The sequence below is a fragment of the Leopardus geoffroyi genome, chromosome B4, assembly GCF_018350155.1.
Source record: "Leopardus geoffroyi isolate Oge1 chromosome B4, O.geoffroyi_Oge1_pat1.0, whole genome shotgun sequence".
Taxonomy (NCBI): domain Eukaryota; kingdom Metazoa; phylum Chordata; class Mammalia; order Carnivora; family Felidae; genus Leopardus; species Leopardus geoffroyi.
Window position 1 is genome coordinate 41,904,414 of NC_059341.1, and position 6,584 is coordinate 41,910,997.

Here is a 6,584-nt window from a genome sequence, read left to right on the forward strand (position 1 = left end):
GAGAAAGAAGAGGTTAGCAAACTATTTACAGGTTATCTCAAAAACGTATCCTGAAAAGAGACTAGGGAATACCCCAGTATGCTAAGAGTGTGAAGATGCAAGTGATTTTTCTCCTGCTTTGCCATACTTGTAATTTTCAATTTTTCTTAGTGCATGGGTGGGTAATACTTTCATAGGAAAGACCCCCCCCCCCCACCTCCAAAAAAAAAAAAAAAAAAAAAAAAAAAACCTGGTGGGAAGGGTGAGGCATTTGTTGTCACCACCTGGGTGACCTCAGGACACCCGGTGTCCTGGGCTCCGCAGGACAGGCAGTGCAAAGCCACAGGCCTGACTGGGCCCTGGCATGTTGAGGCAGCAATTTCTACAATGTGTAGATAGATACAAGGAGAGCCGCCTGGCTTGAGGGTCAAGATAGCTTCTGGTTTAATTGAAATCTCCAGGTTTACCTGCTTTGCCTGCCTTTGGGGACGTGAAGATGTCCAAGAGGATGCTTTTCTTGCACGGCCAGGGCTAGGCATCTCTTGCACCCAAATCAAATCCATCCAATAGTTATTGAGCCCCTAGCATGTGCCAGGTGCTGTTCAGGGATACAATTCACAAGGCAGACAAGGGTCCCTGTTCTCATGGCTTAGGTACTAGTTGACGAAAGAGAGAATATACAAGTTAATGAGAAAATACCAGTTAGTTTTGTGTAATTTTTATGTGCTTTAATTTCTAAGAAGAAACCAAAATGGCACATTGCACTACGAGTAAAGAGGAGGGCTGTGGGGTGTGAGGATCCAGCCATGGAGGTTTGGGTGGAAGCACAGCCCAGGTCCCGGGGGGCAAATGTGAAGGCTGTGATCTGAGCTTAAAAGAGCTCTGTGCACCGCAACAGGAAGAGGGCTGCAGTGGAGAGGAGAGGAACACTAGCAGGTGAGAGGGTGGAGGGGTGGGCAGGAGCCCGGCAGGTAGGCCCTTTTCGATTATGGTGAAGAGTTGGAATTATATTCTGAGTTCCACGGGAAATCACTGGAGAGTTGGGACAGAGAAATGATGTGATGCGATTTAGTGTTGAAAGACCCTTTGCCTGGGTGGCTCAGTCAGTTGAGCCTCTGACTTTGGCTCAGGTCATGATCTCGCAGTTCGTGAGTTCGAGCCCCGCCGTCAGGCTCTGTGCTGACAGTGCAGAGCCTGGAACCTGCTTCAGATTCTGTGTCTGCCTCCTCTCTCTGCCCCTCTCCTGCCCACGCTCTGTCTCTCTCTGTCTCTCAATAATAATAATTAGAAACAAAACAACACAAAACAACAAAAAAAGAATGGCGAGCCCTTAACTGCCTGACAAAGGGGAAGCCGTGGGCAGAGTGGGTTTGGGAAGGAAAATATGAAGTTCTAGAACTGAACACATTAGATTGGAAGTAGAGATCTCCAAAAATAGATCTCAAGTAGATAAAATGGATATATAAATCTCAGGTGAGAATTCAGGACGGGGTGTATAAATATAGATGGTATTTAAAGCCATGGAACTGGCTAGGTTTGCCTAAAGAGAGAATAGACAAAGAGGGTGTAAGGCTGCAAAAGGCACTGGTTACCAGGCATGCGGGATCCATCAGAGCAGCTGTTTGTTCCTGGTTGATACAAATCTGTGAAGGGCCACCTTGTTAAACAAAGACAAAAAATAAATGACTGTGGGCCTGCAACTTTAAAGAAACAGTTTAACTTTTAATCCAAGTTTTCCAGTTTCCAGGAAGAAGTGTAACCGGCAGATGATCTGTGTGTTCATTTCAATAAAACCAGGGCATTCTCCCTCCATAAGTAAACCGATCGGTGAATAATTAAAAGGCTGCTTGGCGAGGGAGGGAAATTAGTTTGAGTTAATGGCCTCAGGGTATTGCTGATGGGCTAGCTCCACAATCCTGTCAACCAAACAAACACAGAGGCATCTCAGTCACCCTGTTTAACTGGGGCTTGCATGGGCATTGAATGCCTCCTTGAGGCTCCTCCATATTTTCTCTTTTGTTCTAACTTACAAAAATTATTTTTTTAAACGGGCAGAGAGAGAGGGAGACGGAGGACCTGACGGCACACAGCCTGACGTGGGGCTCGAACTCACAAACCGTGAGACCGTGATCTGAGCTGACTGAGCCACCCACCCAGGCGCCCCACTTAAAAAATTATTTTTAATTTTTAATTTCAGTTTAAAAGTTTCTAGAGTAGTTTTAGGTTTATAAAAAATCGAGAGGAAGGTGCAGAGATTTCCCACATGCCCTCTGCTGCCACACAGGCACAGCTTCTTCACATTAACAACATCAATCACCAGGGTGGTACTTTTTTTTTTTTTTTGTAACCAAGCATGAGCCTATGTTGACACATCGTAATCACCCAAAGTCCATAGGTTTAGGCAAATGTATAACGACTGTATCTATCATTGCACCATAAGAGTATTTTCACTACCCTAAGAATCTTCTTTGCACTGTCCATTCATGTGCCCCCCCACCCCCCACCCCCAAGTGCTAAACGTTGGTGTCCATAGCTTTGCCTTTTCCAGAATGTCATATGGTTGGAATCATACCGTATGCATCCTTTCATATTGGCTGCTTTCACTTTGTAATATGCATCTAAGTGTCCCTCATGTCTTTTCATGGCTTGTTGGGTCACTTTTCCTAGTGCTGAGTGTTAGTCCATTGTCTGTATGTATCACAGTTTGTTCATCCCTTCACTACGGAAGGACATCTCGGTCACCCCCAAATTTTGGCAATTATGAATAAAGCTGCTACAGACATTCGTGTGTTGGGTTTTGTGTGGACAAAAGTCTTCACGTCCTTTGGGTAAATAACCGAATAGCATGGCTGCTGAACTGTGCAGTAAGACTATGCTTATTTCTGTAAGGAACTTCCGAACTGTCTTCCATGGTGGCCGTACCATTTTGTAGTCCCACCAGCAGCGAGTGAGAGTTGCCATGGCTCCACATCCCCACTGGCATATGGTGTTGCCAGTGTCTCGAGTTCAGGCCATTGTCATAGGCGTGTGGTGGTCCCTCATCGTTTTAATTGGCATCTCCCCAGCGACAGGTGACGTATAGCACCTTTTCATACGCTTGTTTGCCGTCTGTGTATCTTCTTGGGGGAGGTGTATGCTCTGCTTCCCCGACTCTTCCCCATCTCTCTTCCTGATGATTGTATCTTTAGACACTTTCTTTAAAACCTTAAACTAAGTTTTCGGTTATTCTTCCTTTGAACTTGGAGGCCTTACGTGACAGCTTTCTACTTGGCAACTCCTTCTCTTCCCTCTCAGCAGAGATCCTGCAAGGTCATCAGGAACACACTGTATACGTGTTTATACACCTGCCCCCTATGAGTTTATCTCCACTTGCACCCGTTGGGTCCTTCTGCCTTCCTTGTGTTTTAAGGGAACACCTACCTTCCTTCTCTTCAAGGATAATCCCTTATTCTGGTTTTCAACTTTCTGTCTTCGCGGGATTGCTCATCTGCCCTGTATCTTTAATGTCTCCCTCCCTACAGGCCCTTTCCCTTCATTAAATAGACATGCTCAACTATTTCCCGTCCTGAACCAGATACAAATCCACCGGATCCACCCATCAAGCAACCAAACAAAATAACCCTTTCTCAGCCGTGAACCCACCCCTACCAGTACGTTCCTCCTTCCTCAGAGCCAGGCTTCCTCAGGGGGTGGGCCATGCTTGCCGCCTCCAGGTCTCTTTCATTCACGTCTCACTGTACTGTCTCCTGCCCTCACCACACCACTGAACCCGCTTTGCTGAGATCTCCAGTGACTTCCGTTGATTGCCAAAGCCTGTGGACACTTCTGATCTTTCTTGGCCTAACTGTGGCATTTGATCCTAAGGCCGCGCTGCCACACCTCGTTGTGCAGATGGTACACTGCACAATTCTTGGGGGGCGGGGGTGGGGGCACCATTAATGTGGCCCACGTGGCCGACGCTAGCCAGTGTTGTGCAGTGAACAATCTATATGGATGCATTGATGGTGACTCTCTTTGTAAAAAAAAAAAAAAAATGCTTAACGTTGATTTATTCTTGAGAGAGAGACAGAGTGCAAATGAGGGAGGGGCAGAGAGAGAGACACACACAGAATCTGAAGCAGGTTCCAGGCTCTGAGCTGTCAACACAGAGCCCGACGCGGGGCTTGAACTCACGAACCGCGAGTTTGTGACCTGAGCCGAAGTCGGAGGCTCAACCGACTGAGTCGCCCAAGTGCTTCATGATGACTCTCTTTTGTCATAAATCCTCTCCCGTTTGTCTTATATTTTCTCTTCTAAGATTCTACTTCTGCTCAGTCTCCTTTATGTGTCTATTCGCTCCTTAAATGCTGATGTCCCTCAGAGCTCTGTTCTTTCCCTGCTTTCCTTGCTTTACAGGATTCTTTGCTGACCTCATCTACCCCTGTGGCTGGAACTGCCATTTGAATGTCGATGATAATTTAACCTAGATCTCCATCCTGGGCCTCAGGTACATCGCACCCTTATGTTCTGTTTCCTGCATTTGAAGGAAACTCAACACATTCCAAACAGGAATTTCCTTCCACACTTTGCTCCTTGTTTTGTACGCTCTTGGAGACATCATGGCAGAGAACAGTGAGTGGATCTGGATGACTCCTTCTTATTGTCTTGTGGTACACCTCCAGTCACCCGGTATCATAGGCGTCACCCATAACATAGCTTGCAAGTGTTTTCTGGTCTCCGTAGTGTGGCAGGAGTCTCGCCCAGAGAGTTGTGACACCGAGGCCTTTCTTTCCAGGAAGCAGCCTGATTTGTGCCGGCACTGGCTCAGTTGGGTTTGTACCCGAACACCTGAGCCCTGAACGCTACTTGGCATAGTCTCTTATGCATTTTCGACTTCTTTGTCTCTCGTATACGGGAAATGTGTAGACAGTCTGATTGGGTGGTCTCATGTCACACGGGCGGGCGTGAGGGACTTCATGTAGTCAGCTTGCCTTCCCTTATCTTGAGGTCTATTCTCACCACGTTCCTTAGGGAGGGGACTCTACCCCAGTAGTTTTGCTATTACTTTTCTTTTAGGGGCATGTCATGTATCTTAGATTACTTCGATAGCTGTGTGTGTGTGTGTGTTGTGTGTGTGTGTGTGTGTGTTTCTCATTTCATTTGTTCACAATCCCTCACCACTGAAACTAACGTATTTTCCTAGACAGGACCTGCTGTCTACTGCCTCTGACGTCTCACAGTTGTGCTTGCCATAGAAGTTTAATCAATGCCTGTTGAAGGAACTGAATACTTCCTGGTAAGGTGGGCTGAGAATCAGGAAACACCAAAGGAGCTGCAGCACGTATGGAGATAGATGTTATGATCCCTCCCTAATTGGGGAAGATGAATTGAAACCCTTGGTCACTGTGCCTACCTCTGGTCAAGACAAAGTGTCCTAATAGGCCAGGTACTTTTCTGGAGGGCTCTGTTAAAGGAGAGACTCTTAAGGGTATATTCTCTTTCAGAACAAAGCCATTGAATGAGTGAGCCAGAGACCTTGTTCAACTGCTTTTGTCCTGGCAGGGAGAGCACAGCTCCCGGAGAGGGACCTTTGCAAGGGATGGGGTGTATGTCCCACACAGACGTGTGTCACAGAGCCAGGCTCACGTGGCAGCAGTTGTGTGGCATGGGGGGGGGGGAGCTCTTTGCAAGCTGCAGCTTGGCCACAGTGCTCGTGAGTAATCAGTGAGGGGACCCTGATGCTTTGTGTCAGAGGAGAGCAGCACGAGAGAGATGGTGACAGTGGTAGGGAACCACACTGACTGTGACTGAGCAGTGATTGCCTTGACCACCAGTGGCATTGCAGAGGCCCCCAATGTCTGGATGAGCTGCTTTTGGGTGCTCGAGTTGGTCCTGCTTTTGAGGACCAGGGAGGGGAGGAGGAGAGTATTGGGGTAGAACTCAACCATAGCCCGTGGCCACATGGTAAGAGAGTCAGAAGAGATCCTCAGCAAATAACACACACACACACACATGCACACACACACAGGAATTCTCAAGAAAATGCCAATAGAGCACAAAAGAACTTTCTAGAACCAATAGACATGATTTTCTAAGTACAAATGCAATAGGGGGGCACCTGGTGGTTCAGTCAGTTAAGCGTCCAACTTCAGCTCAGGTTGTGATCTCACAGTTTGTGAGTTTGGGCCCCACATCGGGCTCTGTGCTGACAGCTCAGAGCCTGGAGCCTTCTTCCGATTCTGCATCTCCCTCTCTCTCCACCCCTTTCTCACTCGAGCTCTGTCTCTCTCTCTCTCAAAAATAAATTTAAAAAACATTAAAAAATGCAATGGGGAGACAAACAAGAGGATGAACCCCACTGAGAACTAAATTAATGACCTGAAACTCAAACAACAATCATGGATACCTATAAACACATAGAAATGCACATGAGGGAAAACAGGATTAGGGGGACAGATCTAGGAAATCTAATACACAAAACTTAGAGAACTTCCAAAAGAAGAACAGATTCACTCAAATAAACGAATAATAGGAAACGTGCCTGGGCTCAAGACTTGATTGAAAAGCTATACTGAGTCCATAGAAAGCTAGGTTACCGGGACGCCTGCGTGGCTCAGTCGTTAAAC